The sequence below is a fragment of the Oryctolagus cuniculus genome, chromosome 14 (assembly GCF_964237555.1).
Source record: "Oryctolagus cuniculus chromosome 14, mOryCun1.1, whole genome shotgun sequence".
In the NCBI taxonomy this organism is placed as follows: Eukaryota; Metazoa; Chordata; class Mammalia; order Lagomorpha; family Leporidae; genus Oryctolagus; species Oryctolagus cuniculus.
In genome coordinates this window covers 46731892-46755953 of record NC_091445.1, presented here as the reverse complement: position 1 = coordinate 46755953, position 24062 = coordinate 46731892, and the positions used below count along the sequence as shown (strand labels likewise).

The window sequence follows — 24062 nt, the reverse complement described above, 5'->3', positions numbered from 1 at the left end:
TCATTATGATCAATTGTGAACAGAAATTGATCACTGGGAATAGTGAGATGGCATTGGTACATGCCACCTTGATGGGATTGAATTGGAATCCCCTGGTATGTTTCTAACTCTACCGTTTGAGGTAAGTCAGCTTGAGCATGTCCCGAATTGCACATCTCTTCCCTCTCTTATTCCCACTCTTATATTTAACAGTGATAACTTTTCAGTTAAGTTTCAACACTTGAGAATAACTGTGTATTGATTACAGTATTCAACCAAAAGTATTAAGTAGAACAAACAAAAATACTAAGAGGGATAAGATTTCTAATATATGAGTAAATTTTCCAAATTCAATGAATTTAACTTTTCTAAAACATTACTTTTTAAAAAAAAAAAGAGCGAGATTTCTGTAAATAACAAAATACCATCATTTGGTTCTCAGAACATTCTAAGATCATTTCCCTACTCCCAGGTACTCCTCCTGCATGTTGTCTCTCTCCTCCTTTATAGTCCTCTTCCACCAATCCCAACTCTGCTGCCCACATGCCGAGCACGCTGCTCTCCTCCAATCAGGAGCAGGATCAGCTCCTGCAGCTTATCAAACTGATGAGGCAGCTGCGTAGTTGTTTGCTCCTCCCCAGCACCATATTGTGGGAGAGCAGATGCATAGAATTAGTCCTAGTTCCAGTAATTTAGTCTAGTCTCAGTTGCTCCCCACAGTAACTGTGAAGAGGACTATAAAGGAGGAGAGAGACAACATGCACCAGGAACATTTGAAGGAACATCCGGATAACATCTGAGCAGCCCCAAAGAGAGCCGGCCGGTGGTGTGCCGCTCCTCCGCGGAAGCGGGGAAAGTGGCAGGGGGTGCCACCCCTCCACAGAGGTGGAGGGGCCGGCAGCTAACCCGGGACGGCGTCGTTCCTCCATGAGTGAGGGAACAGCAGCTAACCCGGGAAGAGCCGAGCAGAAAGAACAGCACAGGGTCCGGTGTCGTACCTCCGCGAATGGGGGAGCGACAACAAGAGTCCCAATTGCTCCACATTTTCATCAATACTTGGTCTTTATAGTCTATTTCATTGCAGTTATTACCACAAGCAGGAGTTGTGAAAATAATATTTTGTATGCTATTCTCAAAAATAACTTCAAAAAAATCTTTACCACCATCACAGAGAAGAGAGGTATTTTGACTAAGACAATTAGCCACAAAATACAAAAAATTGATTAGAACATGTTTGAAGAAGTATTATATGTGAACATTTTGAAAAAGAATGAGAATAAGCAGAACATACATAGATGTTGACTATAGCTTTCTTTAATTAAGAAAATTATTTCCTCTATTAATGTTAGAGTGTTATAATTTATAGCTCTTAATAACTCAATATTCAATCATTTTAATGGAAGATTAGGTATTAATTTTTGAAGGCAATGTTGAAATATATAGTTACAATCTTAAAATTCTAAAATTTGAACTATTTTGTAACTAGTATTTTTATTTGTTCAGTTAACTCATTTTAAATTAATATTATTCATAATACTTGTTCAGAGAGAATAGGGAATGAAAAAAATCTGAGTTGAAAACACATGATGCTGGGCCGGCACCATGGCTCACTTGGTTAATCCTCCACCTGCAATGCCAGCATCCCAAATGGGCGCCAGGTTCTAGTCCCAGTTGCCCCTCTTCCAGTCCAGCTCTGCCGTGGCCTTGGAAGGCAGTGGAGGATGGCCCGGGTGCTTGGGCCCCTCCACCTACATGGGAGACCAGGAGGAAGCACCTGGCTCCTGGTTTCAGATCGGCGTAGCTCCAGCCATAGCGGCCATTTGAGGGGTAAACCAACAGAAGGAAGACCTTTCTCTCTCTGTCTCTCGCTGTCTAACTCTATCTGTCAAAACAGAAAAAAAAAAAAAAGGAAAACACATGATGCTGATTTGGTTAAGTAGTTACATGACCACAGAAGCTCAAAGTCTTCTTACTTAATATGACAGATAGTAGACAAGGAAAGCTGAGTAACAGTTTTAGCAGTCTTGGCCTTTTTTATTTTAAATATTTGGATATAATTTTAAGAGACAGATTTAGTAAAGAATACAAAAAAGAAATTCATAGTATAGTGTTAGACAAATAAAGAATTGTTTAAATTCAAAACAAAATTCAATGTTTGTACTAGACACCCACGTAGTCAAGGAAGCAAATGACACAAAGGTAATTTACCTGTAATCAGTTCAATGCCTCAGTGTGTTCAGTGGAGCAACCCAAATTTGTCAGTGTAAATCTATTATAGCTGTGGCTGATTATTATCCAAAGATGAGTCTCTACAGTAAAACTTTGGGGAAAAATATTCAATCCCTAGCATCAATTATCAATCACCACATTAACAGAAATCCATTATCCTGTCAGTCTAGGAGCTTCAAATTAAATGCATTTGATGAATCTTAATGAATAATAACATCTTTGCAAAGAAAGCAATTAGAAACACAATTTTATATCAAATAGAAGATAAACTTAATATGCACTAATTAAAGCTACTTTACAATGCTATTGTTTTTAAAATTCATTATGTAACTACTAATATAGCATCAGTCTATCTTCACTATCTAAAATAGATATATTTATAATCAAATAACTAAAAAATTACACTCACTGACAAAGACGTAAAGGCCTTGACAAATCAACTAAAATGCTTCTTGGGATATTTGCATTCTATGGCAGAGTGCTGAGTCTGCTCTTAACTCTAGCTTCTTACTATTGCTCACCCTGGGAGGCAGCAGATGATGGCTCAGGTAGTTGGGTCCCTGCCATCCATGTGAAAATTCTAATTGAGTCTGCCATTCCTGGTTCCTGGCTCTGCCCTGGCACCAATACAGTGGTTGTTGGTACATGATGAATAAACCAACAGATGAAAATTCCCTCTCTCTCTCTCTTTTTCTATCTCTATCTCTACCTTTCAAGTACAAATCTTAAATGTGTGTGTGTGTGTGTGTGGCTAAATATATGTAAAATCCTTATTACTCTCAATTTCATTTTAACAAAAGTTAGAACTCATTAACTTGTGGTAGCCATATAAAATAACATGCCCACTCATCATACTTTACCAGACATTGCAGATAAATGAAATTCCCAAAGTTCAGACCTAGCTAGAAACTGTTATAATGTCCTAAGCTAAGAAAAAACAAAGCAGCCAGGCTCCAGTTCTTGTCCCAGCTGCTCCACTTCTGATCCAGTTCTCTGCTAATGGCCTTGAAAAAGCACAGAAGATGGCACACCCACATGGAAGACCAGGAAGAAGCTCCTAGCTCCTGGCTTCAGCCTGGCTCAACCTTGAACTTGCAACCATCTGCTGAGTAAACCAGCAGATAGAATCAATATCTCTCTCTCTCTCTCTCTCTCTCTCTTGCTTTCAAATAAATAAAAGAAAAAATTTATGAAGTATTAAATAATTTGAAAAGAAATAAAATTAATAAAGCAAGGTAAAACTGCTTTGTAACACTAAAAAACAGAGTTAAACTCAAACTCTGCCATTTTTGGTGTGATTGCCGTTGATTCTATGCCTCTTCATTGAACTTAGAGAGGCTAAATTCTCTGTCTTGGAAAAACTGTAGCTCGGGTCTCCTTCATCTCTTTTCATTTTGCCTTTCTCCACTACCAAGCAATCTCAATCTTTTCATCTACCTTCATACTTAATTTGCTTGTTTTGTTTAAGGAGAAGTCCAAAATTCATTAAAATGTTTGCTTATTCAATAGAAAATTAATCTCATCAGCTTTAGTAGTATTTCAGTAGGATTATTAGCAGATCAGTGGACTTAGTAGACTACTTACGAAGCTGTAGATGGTTAACATGGCCTATCTTTGACCTGTATTTGAAATAATGCCCTTGAGTTTTAATCCAATGATTCTGAAGAATGTGATGTAAGGAACAAGCATATTGTGATATAGCCCATATGTCTACAAGGCTCACAATATAATCGTTTGTTATGTCCTCCCATCATCCGCAACATTGAAGACAAAGTACCTTATATCCGAATATCTTTGTCCCTGACCTACATCTGCCAAGTCTTTGAACACACACACACACACACACACACATTATGTTTACTAATGAACAAAATAGCTACAAAAAATTTCCAAATGTCATGTTATACTAAGAACATACATAAATTTGGTACTGTAGTAAGGACTTATGTAAGTGCAGCCAAGCAAAATCACAAGCTTCTACAAACATGCACACAATTGTTTAGAGAGACTGCATAGGAAGTACAAATTTTGTTCAAACATCACATGGGAATACCACAGGAGCTCAGGGAAGGGAAGATGATTATGGCTTAAGTGGAAGTTCAAATCAAATTAAAAACAGTCTAGAGTAGCTAAAAAATGGAAGAAATAGGAGCATATTCCATCTTTCTGAGCATCAGTTTAATGTGAGGGTCATTTAAAACGTTAATCTCATCTTGATGAAATACAGTTATGTGTGGGATCCAGGTTTCAAATATGCACAGATTATGTGTGAGAGAATTCTAGCAGGACACTTCAGGTTCAGTCTAACCATGCTTCCCTTGCCCTTCTTCCAACACACAGCCTAGCTTTTATTCATTTTCTAATTAGAAAAGTGACAGACCAAAAAATAACAAATTATCATACCACATGCCTGTGTATGCATAATCTGTATTGAATATTTTCCCTAACCTGCTTTAAATCACCTTAGAGGAAATGTAAGCAGTTAATGCTACCTTTGCAGAATACTGTGGTATGAAATCCATCCCTCCCTCACAGAAATGACTGACCCTCCTAAAGATATAAGAATATTCAGTGGTGGTTATTTCATCATTTCATACAATACTAAACAAGTGCTTATGGTATTTAAAGAATTCACAGAAGAGAACTTCTGAGAACATTAACAAAAACTGAATAATTCAGATAAACCCTACAAATGAGTATATTAAACAATATGGATCAAAGATGTTTCTAAAAATCTTCCTAAAAGTGACAACCTTTCAGTTAATACTTTCTAAATGCCAAGGACTGAATGATTGAATCCTGACCAAATTCGTATGCTAAAGCCTAATCACAAAGTGATGGCATTACAAGGAGGAGTCTTTCACAGCCCCAATAAAAGGTCTTTTTTTAAAAAAGATTTATGTATTTATTTGATTTATTTGAAAGTCAGAGTTACACACAGAGAGAAAGAGAATCGGGGGGGGGGGGGGGGGACTTCCATCCGTTGGTTCACTCATCAATTGGCCAGAATGGCCGGAGCTGCGCCAATCCGAAGCCAGGAGCCAGGAGCTTCTTCCAGGTCTCCCAAGTGAGTGCAGGGACCCAAGGACTTGGGCCATCTTCTACTGCTTTCCCAGGCCATAGTAGAAAGCTGGATTGGAAGTGGAGCAGCTGGGACTTGAACAGGTGCCCATATAGGATGCTGGCACTACAGAGCAGGGCTTTAACCCTCTGAACCACAGCACTGGCCCCTAAGAGGTCTTGAAAGGAGAAGTATCTCCCTTTGCCTTTCCATCCTTTGGCTATGTGAGGACACAGGTCTGTGCGGAATCTGGAGGACTCAGCAGCAATGTGACATTTTGAAAGTAGAGGCCAAGCACCAATCCCGCCAGCACCCTGATACTGGAATTCTCAGCCTTGAGAACTGTCAGAAACAAATTTCTGCTGTTAAGAAGTACTCAGTCTCTCTCCTCCACTGCATGGAGTTTTATCTCCATTTTCACATTCATGTCAATGACTGGCCACATCTTCCTGATCTATAAATATGCTGTTGGGGAATTCCTTTTAAGCTGGTTTAAAATCTTCCCAGTTTCCTAATAATGACTTAAATAAAATCCTTAAGACACATTCATTTTTATTTCTGTTTCAAGGTCATGATTTTAAATTTTTTAAAAAAATTATTTTTAGCAACGCTCTCAGATTAAATATTCAGTCTTTGAGACTGAGCTACAATTTTTTTTAAGAAAGTCACTGTTAGCATACATTGACTTAATGATGAAATATGCGGAATTACTTAGCTTCTTTGGGCCATTTTGTTATGTTAGACGTAAATTCAAATCCAATTTTATATTGAATTTTCAGACTTCAATAAGACAATCTGCATCAACTCCACCAGAATTTGACAAGTTGAGATGCATAAAGCATATGACTCCACAAATAGACAGCTTTACCTCCACATACTTATGCACTAAAAATGTGAGAATCCCAATAAAATTTATTTCACATTATTTAAACCCAAAGACAAGTTGGTATGTTTATAATTTTATTTGCTATATTGTTTAGTCCAGTTTTGAAGGAAAGAATCTGTTTCAGCTAGTTCAATGAGAACTAAATCTTACATTTCAGTTTATATCTTAAATGAATGGACACATTTTTGGAAGACTTACTTCTGGCTCTGCACATTTCAAAATGTGTTTCTCCTTTACAACCCACATAGATTGAGTGCCATATGATAAAGGAACTGATATGCCGAATCATGGGCATCAACAAAAAGTATCTGAACATGACGGAACCATTCAGATGCATCACCCTGAATACAACCTGATGGTTTCACCATCTATACGTCTCCTTAGCTGTGTTCCAAAGGTGTCTGATACACCTTATCCAAGGGGAAGTGTGAGAGAGAGATGCAGAAAGGAAGAAACAGCAGTTTTAACTAAACTGTACCTTAGATATTTTACTATCTAACACGTTGCCAGGACCCTGCATGAGGTGTGCCCTAAAATATCATTGGAAGAATTTTAAGTTCATTTATACCTTTGCTAGCTTGCGACTGGTACCTTGCTGAAATACAAATTCTATTTATGGTTTAAAAAAAAAAGATGTATCAGACGTCACTGTATTAAGGTAATAGAACGGAGAGGCATGTGAAATGGAGATGATAAAGATTTATTTGTTCTTGGCCGGCGCCGCAGCTCACTAGGCTAATCTCCCCGCCTTGCGGTGCCGGCACACCGGGTTCTAGTCCCGGTCGGGGCTCCGGATTTTGTCCCGGTTGCCCCTCTTCCAGGCCAGCTCTCTGCTGTGGCCAGGGAGTGCAGTGGAGGATGGCCCAGGTGCTTGGGCCCTGCACCCCATGGGAGACCAGGATAAGCACCTGGCTCCTGCCTTTGGATCAGCGTGGTGCGCAGGCCACAGCGTGCTGGCTGCAGCGGCCATTAGAGGGTGAACCAATGGCAAAAGGAAGACCTTTCTCTCTGTCTCTCTCTCTCTCACTGTCCACTCTGCCTGTCAAAAAAAAAAAAAAGATTTATTTGTTTTTGCTTTATTTTATGACAACATATAAAGGGATGCTTTAAAATTTAAAAAAAACCTTCATTTTGAAACAACATAAAAGTATAACTCACAAGTAAATCATCCCCTCTGTTTCCTGAAAAGAAGGAAAATCTAACGTTCTTAGATAGTCAAGTTCAAAGTCTATTATCAGTAACACATGGGAGATCAAATTTTTAAAGCCCTATGTAAGATTGAAGCAAAGAGTGGTCTCAAATATCCAATTTAAATTTAACCAAAGAGTTCTCATAAATAAAAATTGATGTTATTCCTATACATACACAAAAAGGATTTTGTGACTTCTCCCAAGGTATATAGCTTCTGTGAGGCTGTTTTGTTAGGATCTTATTGCCACAGCAATCAATGTAATTATTCAGGATATACTGCAAATCTGTGAAATCATTCACTACTAAATCACAAGGCTGCAGGCTTGGAAATGTGTGTAGAGTCAGTATTTCACTTGATCTTTTCTAATTACTAAGCCCACACCATTAGACTACATTTTTCATTGCTTCTGAGCAATTCACGTTTGATGTCTTGAGGAGCTCAACCAATGCTTCACAAGAACACATTTTCTTTAGTAGGAAACCTACAATGTCTACTATATCTCTGAGAATATTTTCAATTAACACAATTTATTTAATTGGAAAGAACACTCTGGTCAGTAGGAATATTGGTGTCCAAAACTTGCTCTGTGTATCTTACTGGTAATTGTGCTTTTATCACTATATAGGATTGATATTAATAAATAATACATATATAATGCTTTCATGTATGTTTTCATATTTTATATATACATATAGTTTGGATCTCTCATTAAATGTCAATAAATAACATTCAAATTATAATTTGCAAAACATTAAACCACAAAGATAACTGTACAACATACTGCAGCAACAAAATTTTGGGAGTTGAAAAGTAAAAGGACTAAGAGTACATATCATATCAAAGAAAATTCAAACCAAACCAGAAGAATGAAAATTCAATTTTAAAATACTCTGATTTATGCTGTAAAGTTCCAAAAAAAAAAAAAACTAAGAAATTTGAAGTATTAAGCATTTACCGAAGTGAGGAAAAAGCAAGAAATAAAAACTAGAAAGATTGTTTAAAAATTTTATTAAAGAACAAAAAGACTCCTAAGAGTTTTTTTTCTCCATTCTGGCAAGAGATCGATAAATATGATAAACTAAAAAAGGAAAAAGTGGTTGCTGAAGAGGGAAAATGCTAAAGATTTTATTAATATCATAAATCTACAGATATTATGTGTAAGACTAGTACAAATTTAAATGTAAATATAATAGATACACAAATCCAAATAGAGACTTTAATAGAGGGAATGAATTAAAGAAAAAATACCAGTAATGAAACCATCATGCAATGGCATGAAAAGGCACTAAGACTTCATTCCACCAGGCCACCAGGCCTGGTGCATTTTACTCTCAGGGAGAGAAGGGAAGTCACAGATGTGGCAGCATCCACTTCCATAGAAACTGCAATTGATCAAGGAGCAAAGGACACACCCCCAGCTGGGGTAAACAGTGCAGCTGACTACATCAACTCCAATCTTCTCCATTGCCATAAAGAAGGGGGCCTGTGTTCCCACCCTTTCTTATCTCTGAACTACCTCAGCCTCACCATGCCACCTGCCTTCAGTCTATTGGAATCCATCTCAGTAACCAACCACTTCCCTCTGTGTTGGTTGTCTCCAGATCCCCAGCTTTCACAGTCAGCTTTGCTCTTCTGGATTCTAAGGTTCCATATTGCTTCTGTAAAAGGACCTTAAGAGTATAAATAATGTTGCATATCCTCGATCTATTTTTTTAATGATTTATTTACTTATTTGAAAGAGTTATAGAGAGAATAAATTCTTCCTCCTTATACTGGTGAATTCCTACCAGCATAAAATCATGATACAATCTTTCTCATTTTCAGAAAACCATAGACAATAGACACGGGCAATTCGCAACATCATTTTTTCTGTGCTTTGAAGGAAATCTTGTTTTATAGGTATCTACATTCACTGTCTCCAATTCCTCTTTATTTATTTGTTTCCAGTCAGGTTTCGACCCACATGACTTCAATGAATTGCTCTCATCAAGATTGCCAGTGTCCTCTACATGTCAAATGCAGTAACTAATTTGTTCTTATCTTGCATGGTCCTTTTGTTACTTGGACTATTAACACCACTTGCCTCAGCTAATTACTGCTTTCTCCTGAATATGCTTTCTTCACTTGACTTCTAAAATACTCAGAACTTTTGAGTTTCTTCTTATAGCACCAATAAATTAAGTGTGCAGAATATTCTTCTCTCATTTTAAAAAATTTTCCTTTTTATACAAGTTTCATGTGTTTCATATATACAGACTAGGTATATAGTGATACTTCCTTCCCTTCCAACCATGCTCTAACTCTTCTTCCTCCTTTCTCTCCCATTCTTACTACTTAATTTTCACAAAGATCTACTTTCAGTTTACTTAATTATCATAAGGTTAACCCTACAATAAGTAAAAGAGTTCCACAAGTAATATGAAAGAAAAAAAAAAAAAACACTGTTCCTCAACAGAAGAGATAATGGTTGTAAACAATCATTGAATCTCAAAATGTCCGTTGCATTCCAATACATTACATTTTAGGTACTCAATTAGTTACTCATGATCAGGGAAAATGTAAGATATGTATCTTTTTGTGACTAATATTTCACTAAGTATAATGATTTCTAGTTGCATCTGCTTTGTTGCAAAAGACAGGATTTCATTTTTTGACAACAGAGAAATACTCCATAGTGTACATTTACCATGATTTCTTTATCCAGTCTTCAGTTGAGAGATACCTGGATTGATTCCATATCTTAGCTATTGTAAATTGAGTTATAGTGAACAGGGGGGGTACAGATAGCTCTTTCTTACACTGATTTCCTTTGATTTGGGTAAATTCTCAGGAGCAGGTTGGCTGGGCCATATGGTAGGTCTGTATTCAGATTTCTGAGATATCTTCACACTGTCTTCTACAATGGCTGCACCAGTGCCCATTCTTGCCAACAGTGGGTTAGGGTACATTTTCCCCCATATCCTCACCAGCATTTTTTGTTTTCTGATTTCTATACGAGAACCATTCTAACCAGGGTGAAATGAAACACCATTGTGGTTTGATTTGCATTTCTCCGATTGCTAGTGATCCTGAGCATTTTTTCAAGTGCCTTTTGGCCATTTTAATTTCCTCTCTTGGAAGATGCCTGTTCAAGTCCATCGCACATTTCTCAACTGGGTTGTTTTGTTGGTTGTTGTTGAATTTCTTCAGCTCTTTATAGATTCTGAAAGTTAACCCTTTTTTAGTTGTGTGGTTTGCTAATATTTTCTCCCATTCTGTTGGTTGCCTCTTCACTTTGATAAGTGTTCTTTTTTCAGTGCAGAAGCTTCTAAGCTTGATGTAATCCCATTTGTCAATTTTAATTTTGATTACCTATGCTTCTTGGGTTTTTTCCAAGAAGTCTTTGCCTATGCTGCCAATGCCTTGCTGTTCTTCCAATGTTCTCCTCTATTACTTTGATGGCATCAGTTCATAGAGTTAGATACTTGATCCATTTTGAGTAGATTTTTGTGTAAGGTGTAATGTAGGGGTCAAGGTTCTTACTTCTGCATGTAGAGATCCAGTTTTCCTAGCACCATTTGTCAAAGAGGCTGTCCTTCATCCAGGGATTGATTTTAGAGAGACTGCACTTCCTCCAGTGATTGATTTTAGCTCCTTTGTCAAAAATGAGTTGGTTGTAGATGCATGGAATGTTTCTGGAGTTTCTATTCTGTTCCATTGTTCTACACATCTGTTTTTGCTCCAGTACCAGGGTGATTTGATTATAACTGTCTTGTAGTATGTCTTGAAATCTGGCATTGGGATACCTCTAGCTTTGTTTTTGTTGTATAAGATTGCTTTAGCTATTCAGGGTCTCATATTTCTATTTGAATTTTAGCATCACTTTGCTAGATCTGAGATGAATGCTGTTGTTATTTTGATTGTGATCTCATTAATCTGTAAATTGCTTTCAGTATTATGGACATTTAGATGATATTGAGTCTTCCAATACATAAATAAGGAAAATTTTTTTTATTATTTATTCTCTTCTCTAACTACTCTATACCAGATTTCCCCACATGTTTATCCTTTTTAAAAAATATTTATTTGAAAGCCAGAGTTACAAGGAGGCAGAGTCAGAGAAAGAGAGAGAGAGAGAGAGAGAGATCTTCAATCTTCTGGTTCACTCCCTAAATGGCTACTATGGCCAGAGCTGGGCTGATCTGAAGCAAGGAGCCAGGAGCTTCTTTCAGGTCTCCCACAAATGTACAGGGGCCCAAGGACTTGGGCCATCTTCTACTACTTTCCCAGACCATAGCAGAGAATTGGATCAGAAGTGGGGCAGCAAGGTCTTGAACCTGCACCCATATGGGATGCCATCACTGTAGGTGATGGCTTTACTTGCTGTGCCACAGCACAAGCCCCACATGTTTATCCTTGAGCTTCTTAACTTTTGCTAGTATCTATCTAATCTCATGGATTAAAATGCTATCCAAGGGCTATTACTGTTGTAGTAGTCCAAGCCACTGTCTACAGTGCCAGCATCCCATATGGGCACCAGTTGGAGACCCAGCTGCTCTTCTACCAAACCAGCTTTCTGTTATGGCCTGAGAAAGCAGTAGAAGATGGTTTAGTGATTGGGCCCCTGCACCCATAGGCAGACCTGGAAGAAGCTCCTATCTCATGGCTTCAGATTGGCACAGCTCCAGCCATTATGCCCATCCCAGGAGTGAACCATCAGATAAAAGACCTCTCTCTCTCTCTCTCTCTCTCTCTCTCTCTCTCCCCTGCCTCTGCCTCTCTGTAACTCTGCCTTTCCAATAAATACATCTTTAAAAAAAGTGTCACTCATATAAGAAATTACCAGAGTTTGTGACTCTGCTGACCTTCAAAAACAAATCCAGCTGTGGATCTGCTGACTTCCCTTAAATGACCTACAGATAGCTCACACATAGCATGTACCAAAGAGTACTCTAGATATTCGTCATCCTACTTAATTGCAATCCCATCTTTCCTTTTTCTTCATATTTGAGTTGGTACTATCTTGACTCTTTCTCTCACATCTCACATTCAATTAACCAAGAGATATTCTTGATTAATCCTAAAAGTGTATCCATAATTCTCATCACATCTACTTCTAATCTGGGCTTTACAGTCCAACCATAGACTCACATGGAGGAGAGCCATAACTTCCTAGAAAAGCTCTTTGCTTTTGTCTTATCATCCATTCCAATTTCTCTTCTCAATAAAGCAGGTACTTCAATTACTAAAAATCATATCCTGTCACTCCTATAATGAAAACTTACCAATGGTGCTGCATATCCTGAGCCACAAGAACACAATCCTTACAATCATGTTAAAGGCACTGTTTCCTTTCTAGAAGGTGTCACTTGACACCTTTCTGGCCATGCTCAGTCATTTCTGTTCTTCAAAGATAATAACATGATTTAGCCAGAGGTCTTGGCTCTATCTGTCCCTGCGGCCTGGACCACTCATCCTCTAATATCTGTGCAACTAACTCCCTCAGCTCCTTCAATCTCTTCCTCAAAAACAAACAAAAAGACCAATTACTAACCATGTTACATAAGTTTGCAACTCACAACACTTTCCTCAGCTCAGCTCATTAAATCCTATATCCTATTATAATTTTCATCTTATCTATTAACACATATATTTTCCTAACATACTAAATATTTTGCTTAAGCCTGCCTATTAAACCTTTATTTATTTCCCATCATTTTCATTTAGTGTTTCCTTCTTCTTATTAGTATGTTTAAAGAAACAACAACAACAAAACCACCTCCATGGCGTTTTTTTTTTTTTTTTTTTGTCTTGTTCAACAATATTCCCAACAGCCTAGCACTGTGCTTAGCAGCATAGACTCAAAAACTAATATCTGAGTAATGAGAATTAATAGAATAAAATATGCAAACTCCATGTAGGTGCTTGAAAAAAACTAGCTTGGAATTTCAATAATCCCGATGATTGGAAATGTGTAGATTTACTACAGGAGCATGTGATAACAGAGTTCCTTGTTTACAAAGCAGCAAAGAAATAAAATGGACTCACCCTGACAGGTGGAATCATGGATAAATTTTGCAGTTCAGGATCTCCATTCTAGTCCAAGTATCTGGTTGCCATGGAACCTCAGCTCACTGAGAATGCAGGCCAATAAAAAAAAATTAAGCTTGGAAACTGACTCTAAAATTCTCTTAAAATGGCACAACTGCTTTTATCATGGTTAACTGCATTTTACTCTTAAAAGTTTTAAAATTAAATATTGATCACAAAGTTAAACAAATCCTTAGTAGTGATAATACTGTTTTAAGGAATAATCTTCCTGTATTTTATATTTTAATTTTATTTAACTTTTAAGAGGCTTTTCATTATTGCAGCAACAGATAAGTGTATAATTTAATTTTTAAATATCCAATAAGTAATTGTTTTACTTTCATAATTTAAACCTGAAATTCTGAAAGATTTACAAAAATATTAAACATATAAAAAACTTAAATCTACCAAGACAAAAGTTTAAATTGAGATTTCCAAAAATTATTTTTGAATGAGGGAATTTTGTTTTTAATTTTGGGGGAGGATTTCAATACAATACACATTAAAACAAGGTTCAACTATATTAAATATATATTGCATTATTCTGTAAGACTTCCTTTAGTCTAATCATTAAATATATATTGAGTTTACCAAGAATATAATGAGATGTTGTTAAGCATTAAAGTTTACTGATCAAGTAGAGTCTTAGATATTCATATTTGAAGATTAATAAATGAAATATCAATATAAAATAAAGTTGGTATGTTACTAATATTTAAGTACATTTTAGCTGAAAATTTTTAGATGCTCACATTAATATACATGAGTTCACAAAATGTTGATGAAGTTTGCTTCTTTGACTAGCAAGAGGAATACTTCGACAAAACATTGTTTATGGACATTTTTTCTGTCATATCATCCTTTCTCCTGCCTCCAGACATCACCTTCCACATAAAAGACAGGCTATTAAATCCTGTTATAGGCACTGCTTGGTGGGAAAGGAAATGTTAGGCCGGTCATCAAGGTTCTCTCAAGAAGCTGACATCCACTCCCAGCCCTGCAGCAGGCGCAGTGAATGATTTTACTCGTGTACCTGACAGGGCCAAAATGGATTGAGAAACAATGGCTTTCACATATAAAACATCAGGTCATGAAGATGGTGATACCTAAAGACAATAAAGTGAGCTGCACAGTTTCCTAGTTTACTAACCAAACAGTATTCAGGACCCAACACAGAGAATGACTCAGATGGAGCGTGAAGGTGAGGATGAGTTGAGAAGTTGTATCTGGAAGTTCAGCAATGCTGAGACAAATGGGATTCTCAGGGATGCCTATTATAAATAAGGGCACTGCACAGAGAGAGCTAGAGATACTGCAGAGAATCCCTCTTGAGACTTCACCTAATCAATATATTTGGTGACAAAACAACCAAAGAGAAAAAAATGCACAAAAAAAGTTAGGGATAAATCATTCTCATAGCTCACAAAATATGAAGAATTCCTGTTCCCAAAAACCTAGATGGAAAATCTAACATGCAAAAGTTAAGTATGAATGTTTCTAATACCAAGATCATGCTACTTTTGTCAGACCCAGGCAAAGTATAAAGGTTATGAAAGAAGAGGGAAGAGAGTGTGCTTGCAAGTTTGAGATAAGAACTAACACAAGGACTTCCTAAAATCCCCCAAGAAAGTCCTATATGTCCTATATTCATTTCATACCTATTTTCCTTTCATTCCTTGCTCATGCTGCACCTCTGCACGTATTACTATAACAATGTTTATCACAAGAAATTCTAGGCTGTGGAAGTTCAGACAAGATGTTTGCCTAGCGAGACTTTTCTCTACCAATGGGCTCATGCCAGTTCCTGCAATGAGCTTCTGAACTCTTGAACTTTGGTTCAGAGCAGCTTACAGGAACCTCCCCTCTTTGCCTTTAACAGCTTTCCTTCCCCTTACCTCGTCCTCTTCAGTTATACCTAAAACTTGTCATAGCCTGATTTGCAAGTCCCTTGTTTGTTATTTAGATTGACACAGGCTTTATGGACATAGGGGTCATTACTCATTAATAAGGAAGGTTAGCAGTAGAGAAAATGTTGCTCAGGCATACTAACAAACAGCATTCAACTAAGAAAATCACAGTGTCTGACATCACAGACTACAAAGAATGGTTCCAAGGAAGTAGGAAAATATGACCCATCGTGAAAATGAAAATACATGGAGATGAATACAGCAATGATACATTTCCTAGGGTTAGTAGACAAAAGAATTAAAAACTTGAGTCACACTCCACTGCCGTCTCAGACCATTAGCAAAAAGCGGGATGGGAAGAGGAGCAGCCGGAATGTGAACTGGAATCCATATGAGATGCTGGTGCTGCAGGCAGAGGCTGAGTCCACTACACCACAGCGCCGACCCCTTCTTTTTTAATATTGAAAAATTCTTGTTTTTAATATAGGAACTTATCATTATGAACTTCCCTCTTAGTGCTGTTTTTCTTGCATCCATAGGTTTTGGTATATTGTAATTTTGTTTTTGTAGCAAGCTAATGTTTTGAACTCACTTTTTAATTTCTTTTTTGATTCAATGGTTGCTCAAGAGTGTGTTGACTTTCATATATTTGTGAATTCTCCTGTTTTCTTGCTATCAACAATGATTCTTGGTTTCATTCCATTGTTGTCAGCTGGCTGTTTATTGATTTCCTGTCTGGATGTTTTATCCATTATTGAACATAAGATATTGGAGTACACTACTCTTATTGCATTGTTTTAAATTTCTGTCTTCTGATTTGTTAGCATTTGCTTCTCATATTTAGGTGCTCTGATCTTGAGTGCTTACAAAGTTATAATTGTTATAGTTTTCTGTTACATTGGTCCTTTTATCACGACATAATGAACTGTTTTCTGTAACTCTTTAGAGTTAAAATATATTTTGTTTGATGTAAGTTTAGCCACTCCTGCTTTCTTTAGGCTGTCATTTATAGAGAATATTTTCCATTCTTTTACTTTGAACTCATGTGTATGTTAGTCCATTTTATGTTGCTATACCAAATACCTGAAGCTCTTATTTTACATATTTTGTGTTTTATACATGTTTTCTTTATAGGAAGCCTGAGACTTGTAAAACTATCTTGTTTCACATTATAAAAATTAAATTTTAATGGCTTATAAAACTGCCTATTGTCAGATTTTCACTTTTTTTATGCTGTATGTATAAACAAAGTTTGACACTCTGCCTTTTAAAATAGAGTTAAATGTCACAATTGCAGTGATCCCTTAATCTGTATGAGCCTTTATTTAACTAACCAGAGAGATTTGTGCTTTCACAAATTTTTGCTTTGCTGTTCAGTGTATTTGTGCTTCAATTTGAAGAATGCCTTAGACATTTCAGGTAACACTACCCTAAAACATTTAAAGGCAAATTGAAGAACTCATGATGACATACTAGGCAATTTGATGAAACCTATACTTTAAGATGTATTGGTTTATCATATTCAGTATGTGTTGGAAGACTTAGAGTCTAGGAATAAGAAAAGGAATAAAGGCCAAATGCATCGACTCAAATCAAAGTGATTGAATGCCAAGACAAGGACATTTAGAGGAAAAGAAAAAGAAAATTACATTTAATAAAAGGCCGTAAAGGCAACAGAGATTGAATATATAATTTATTAGGAGTAATAAAAAAGAAAAAGACTAACATGTATCTGAATTTTCTAGCCTGAAACACTTACATAAGGTGCTGTTTTTAATAAGAATGGAGAAAACTTTAATAATAACCTATTAGTCCTCTGTGGTTGCTGGAATCTCTCATCTCATGTGAAAATTTAATTGATTCATAATGAAGAAAATATGAAGGGAATTATAAACAAATTCAAAAATATGTCTTTGAAAGGAATTTCATAGAAGCTTCAAAAGAGATGTATTTATTGTGATGAGAGATGATGAGATTGAATTGGCCCCTCTTACAGTATTGAAATTAAGTCTATCTAATTTATCCAATCAAGTTCATGTCCTGATTTTATGTATTTGTGTCTGTAAACATTGTGATACTTGAAAAAAAGGAAATTTATTTATTGAAACGTTTACAGATATAATTTACATATAAAAAATGTATCATATTTTAGATACACAGCTCAATGAGTTTTTCAGAACATAGAGCTGCATAATTGCCAATGAAATGGAAATATAGATCATCTTCATTCCTCACAAAGTTCCTTTGTACCATTTTATAACCAACCTCTTTACCCCACATTTAGCCTTTAGTAACATAATTCTGTTTTCGATTTTTTTCTAAAGTGTCATATAAATGATGTACTACTTCATGTAGTTGTGTGCCTATCTATCTTTTCTTTACATTAACATTTTTATTTCCACTAATTTTGAACAGCATCCATGTTATATGTGTATTAGTATTTTTTCTTTGCTTGTACTATATGAATATACTACAATTTGCTTATGTATTCATCAGCTAATGGATGTTAAGGATGTTACCAATTTTTATGAACGAAAGTACTACAAAAATCCATGAATAAGGCTTGATACACAAACATATATGTATTACTTTAGAGTAAATAACTAGAAGTGAGATTGCTGGATCAGATGCTAAAGACATACAAAACTTCCATGTCTAAAGTGTGAAATATTTCACAGACTTAATTCTGAAACATAAAACTTACAGAAGATAGAAAGCAATCTTTATGACTTTAAGATGGGCAAACACTTCTTACATAGAAAAGGAAAAGAATAAACTATAAAAATTTATTAAGTGGAGTCAATAAATATAAAATTCCTGGTCTTTGAAGTAGACAATTAAGAAAATTAAAAGGTAAGCCACGGACTAAAAAATAAATGTTTTCAAATTACAAATCTGAAAAAAGCTGTTTATCCAGATTATTTATTGGAACAATAAGAAGACAAACCAATAAGACTTCAGCAAAATATTTGAATAAATACCAGAGAAAATATGCAAATGGAAAATAAAAATAAGGAAAAGGTAATCAACATTAGCAGGATGAGAGAATTCAAGTTGAAACCATCATGAAATGTCACTGGACACCTGTAAAGGCCTAATTTCTTAAAAATTTTCAAAGTACAAATAAAGATGAAGAACCACAGGAGCACTAACAAAGCTGGAATTATTCTACATTTGTTTTTGATGGCGAATTGACCCTTGTAATAGATGAAGAGTCTTCATTGGAAAAATATGATATTTTCCTCTATAGCATTGCTCAAGAAGAACCTTTCAGAAGCAATAACACAATAATCTCATTTTCAGAAATCTCACTTTGCATAAGATTTTCCTAAACACATTGATTGTAAATACATCTATTTGAAAAACAAGGTCCTTCTAACTACAATATAAAATGGATATATTCACCTTGATTAAGACAGAGACAGAAAGAAAGAGGGAAAAGGATAAACAACGTGTGGAGGGGAGAGAGAAAAGAGGCCTAATTCTAAACCAGAGGTGTCAAGTATATGGAGCTATAATGTCCATTATTCACTGGCCTGAGCCATCGAAATACAACAGGGAAGTTTTAGATTTTGAGACCTTTCTCAATGTAGTGGATCGTCTTATATCCAGAATAATACCATTTATGACATGCTATTTTTTTCACCTGCCTTATAGATTATATTTTAATTTTCTTTCTTTTTTTTAACTTTTATTTAATGAATATAAATTTCCAAAGTATGGCTTATGGATTACAATGGCTTCCCCCACATAACGTCCCTCCCACCTGCAACCCTCCCCTTTCCCATTCCCTCTCCCCTTCCATTCACATGAGGATTCATTTTCAATTCTCTTTATATACAGAAGATCAGTTTAGCATACATTAAGTAAAGATTTCAACAGTTTGCTCCCACACAGAAACATAAAGTGAAAAATAATAGATGATTTTTTAAATGATGATGAAATCAGATCAGACCTATTGTCATGTTTAATCCCAGCGAGAGTCAAGTTGGGAATTGCTAAATTCTTCTTTTTTTTTTAACAGAAGATCAGTTTAGTATGCATTAAGTAAAGATTTCAACAGTTTGCACCCACATAGAAACACAAAGTAAAAAATACTGTTTGAGTACTCGTTATAGCATTAAATCTCAATGTACAGCACATTAAGGACAGAGATCCTACATGAGGAGTAAGTGCACAGTGACTCCTGTTGTTGACTTTACAAATTGACACTCCTGTTTATGGCATCAGTAATCTCCCTATGCACCAGTCATGAGTTTCCAAGGCTATGGAAGCCCCTTGAGTTCTCCGACTCTTATCTTGTTTAGACAAGGTCATAGTCAAAGTGGAGGTTCTCTCCTCCCTTCAGAGAAAGGTACCTCCTTCTTTGAAGACCTGTTCTTTCCACTGGGATCTCACTTACAGAGATCTTTCATTTAGGGTTTTTTGTTTTGTTTTGTTTTTTGTTTTTTTGCCAGAGTGTCTTGGCTTTCCATGCCTGAAATACTCTCATGGGCTTTTCAGCCGGATCCGCATGCCTTAAGGGCTGATTCTGAGGCCAGAGTGCTGTTTAGGACATCCACCATTCTATGAGTCTGCTGAGTATCTCGCTTCCCATGTTGGATCACTCTCCCCTTTATTTATTCTATCGGTTAGTATTAGCAGGTACTAGACTTGTTTATGTGCTCCCTTTGACTCTTAGTCCTTTCATTATGATCAATTGTGAGCAGAAATTGATCACTGGGGACTAGTGAGATGGCATTGGTACATGCCACCTTGATGGGATTAAATTGGAGTCCCCTGGTATGTTTCTAACTCTACCATTTGGGGCAAGTCAGCTTGAGCATGTCCCAAATTGTACATCTCTTCCCTCTCTTATTCTATATTCAATGCTTTGGGTAGTAATTGCATGTTTAGAAGTACAGAACTAGAATTCCCTACTAAATAAAAAAAAAACTGATTAAAAATGCATTTTCAATCCACCTAACTCACATCAAAATGAATACTTCTGCCTGAAATGAATTTGGCAAGAGTCGTTTGGGCAGTTACATAACCCTCCATTTGCTTTGCCTACATATGTCCCCACTGGCACTTACTGCCAGGCTGTGCAGAATTTAGATCAGGAATCTGCAGAATCAGTACTAAAAAGCAGAGAGTAAGCAGCAGGTTCTGCTCCTGGTAAACACCCAGGTCACAGGGGTGGGCAGGGCAGCCAGGGGTCAAGGAATTCCAGAGCCAAGTGGGGCAGATGCCAAATGAGTGATGAACTGGAGCCAAGGAATCATCAGGAGTCCGGGAGGCATCCACAATGACAAGAGACAGGCAATCATTTCTAGAGAGATCAAATCATCTCCAGGAATGCTCCAGAAATCTTATGTAAGTAAACAAACCCGAGCCAACTCCTGTTCTATATCATCATAAGATGCTACCCTGGCAATAAAATCCAGAGTTTACTGTGTATTTTCTATTTTTGTTCTCTTTGTTTATAATGGTTATTTTCTTTGTCAAGAATACAATAATGGAGTATTTTGATAACTTCCTTCCTTCTTTCTTCAACCAGATAATTGAAAACTCATCAGAATTTTGACATCTGTACTTCTGCAATCCTTCCTGGCCAAATGGATAAACTGCACAAATTAGACACTTGCTAAAACTTCTGTTGACTAATTTGTCTTTTGCTCTGAATTTAAAGGTAATTCCATGTAGAAGAAGCCCAACTATATCAAAAGAGATGATTTGGATTCTATTATTGTCTTACCAGGTATCTTAAGAATTATTTAAATTTCGTGAGCCTCACTTGCCACACCTGCAAAATATGGCTAAATAATACCTTACCTATCTGAATGCAGATTAGGCCAAAACACTATCCAATAGCCACAGAAGTTGAACAATAGAAGAAATCTATACCAAGTTTTAGAAGAGTTGGATTCTAAGTTCTGAATCTTCCAAGGAAGGGCTGCATACCTGTGAAAAATTTGGAAAGTATTTACACATTAGCATATAATTCCTTTTCTAGAGAGGGGAAGGAAAAAAAAACTTTCATAACAAACAGGACCATTATCTCCATACATTTCAATAAGATGCTTGACAAATTGTTTGTCATCAATGTTAACTCAAATACCATGGACATACTTGACATTAACTCTATAACTTACATTAAGTCTAAAATGTGAGTTTACATTACCCCAGGAAGGAGTGATTGGAAGAAGGAACACATGTGGAGAAATACAACTAATTATTAAATGAATTGAACTCTAAGTTCCAATTTCATGATAACATGTTAATCTAGATATATTTCTCTTACCTGAATACTGCATTAGTCACCAACAAAAAATTGCATGTAAGAAAAATGAAGAGAAAGAAAAACGTTATACAGAAACATGTATGATCAATGGACAAAGAAATTAAAGATTTCTTTGATGATGATGGGTGACTATGACTCATTCCTAAACTCAAGCAGAGAAAAGATTTTCTAAAGATTAGAAGTAATATTTTCTTAACAAAATAATCCAAATTTCAGATTTGATAAAGAGAATTACAAATAGGTCTTTTGGGAGATTGAAGCATAAATTTAAGAATCATTTCACTCCTAGACACAAAAAGCAATTAACTGTGGCATTAACATCATGTTTAAATTTGGTTTAATCACTCAGAAAAGTTGGAGTTTTGCCAAAGCAGATTTTGATTATTGGTTCTAGAAAAGACAAGAGAAAAGATAAGTCATTCTCCAGCCCCAACACACATATAGGATAAATTGACTCAGTACAGCAATAAAATCCTCAGAAACTGTAATTTATCTTGTAAATCTTCCCCTACACACTTACTACTGGCAACTAAAATTCATGCCAGTAACAGACAACGCTAACATTCCCCCATCAAAAGACTAAAATTTGGTTGGTTTAAAAAGTAGAGACTGGAGAGCCAGCCAAAGAAGTTTGACAACTCTTACAGAGCCAAGAAAAAAAGTCTCAAAATATTAGTATTTCACTTTTCCATAGTAAAGAAAATAAAAACAAACCAAAGAAAGGCAAACAAAAAATGTTGGTATGGCCAAAATGTTTGGCTGCTGCAGGGCAAGCTGATTTTGTAGTGGAGAGATGAAGGTAAAAATACAAACATACACCTCTTGACAAGTCTACACCTACTCTTTGTTCAGTGCTTCATTGATGAAGTTTACATCAATTGCGATCATTCTAAACATTGGCTTTATTTTTAGATATTGTGACATTGGGGAACACTCAATAGCCTGAAAAGAAGTGCAAAGACAGTAAGTGCCCTTACTAAAATGGAGCAGGGTTAATATAAGATTAATAAGAGATAATGTTAGTATTCTCAGTAGAAATTAAGAACACATGTCATTCATAAATCAAAAGCAAAATATTTTGAGAAACAAATGAAAAAAGGAGACAAAATTTTAAAAACTTAATTACTGAAATTTTAACCATTCAATATAAGGAGTGAAATGTAAGAATATGGACCTTTTTTCTTTCTCAATCAACAGAATGTGACCCCCTCTTCTGCTTAAAATTATGAATACATTTGTGTTCTGCAGTCTATCTTCTCTCAAAGCAAGTTAGCTGAAATTAACCAAAAAGTAAAATAGGAATTAATATTGTAAACAAGTACAACTTATAAAAAGAAAGTTGTGTTTCAAAATATTAATAAAATGGTAAATTTCTTGCAAACATTCCCAAGCATAAAAAACTGGAATGGGAAAAAAGTATCTGTAGAGACAAAATTTAAGAGTTTAAATGTTATACAAGAATAAATCATAACAGTATACCAATAAATTTAGAAGAACAAATATATTATGGGAAAATATAATCGATCAACTTAACAAAGAATAACTAGCCAATAAGCAAGTCACCAAATCCATAAAATCTTATAGTTAAGTCTAAGCAAAAGTTCAAGTTTTTATTTTGCTCCAGAGCATTAAAAAGGACCCTTCAAAAACATCTTATAAAGTTACTATAACTCTAGTATCTAAAGAGTAAGCTGGAATAAAGTTATGATTAATCAGTATCACTGATATATCTAGATTATTTATTGATAGTCCAAACATAGGTTTCTAGTTCATAAATACCAACATAAGTAAAAGAATATTATATCAATAAAAGAGTCAGGTTCGTTTATTCTAGGAATGTAAAAATAGTTAAAAACTGAGGAAATCTATTTACATAATCCATTGCCCTCCACACTAATGGGGAACAATGATAAGTGCTAAAAGAAGGCATCTCATAAAATTAAGCACTCATTACCAATCAATATCTATACTTATTATTTCTGTCCTTAAAACTCTTGTCATTGCAATTTTAAGGAAAGGAAATTATATATCTAAACATTGGAATGAAAGAATAGAAATTACCTAACCGGAAAGCCAAAACATTACAAGATTGTTAGGCTTTTTAAAAAATAAACATCAATAACACTAATGTAACTAAAAATAACCAGTTATATCACATTAGAAATAGTTTTTAAATTCTATATACTATCTAAGGTTAGCCATCACATGAAATACAAATTTTCATGTTAAAACAAAGTTTCAATTTCACAACCCAGAAGCAAATCAAATAAATGGACAGATCTATCAAATGCAAAAAACTATTTTAAAGATACCCAGCTTACTCCAGAGCTTACTCCAGAGCACCTTATACATTTGCTGAAATCTTGTCCCATTCTGTGGGGTGACAGAATGATGAGCCTCCCAATATGGCCATGTCCATGTCCCTAGCACCTGTGAATCTGTCTAGTTACATGACA

At 35.7% G+C, this 24062-nt stretch overlaps 1 long non-coding RNA gene across 1 annotated transcript in view; it reads right to left on the bottom strand.

Annotated features, from left to right (window-relative positions):
• The window catches only part of LOC103349591 (uncharacterized), a 174339-nt gene that overhangs the window by 101242 nt on the left and 49035 nt on the right, over positions 1-24062 (bottom strand). Inside the window, exon 2 of the long non-coding RNA XR_007922492.2 lies at positions 13375-13460. This is a non-coding gene — a long non-coding RNA (uncharacterized lncRNA). The remainder of the gene's footprint in view (positions 1-13374; positions 13461-24062) is intronic.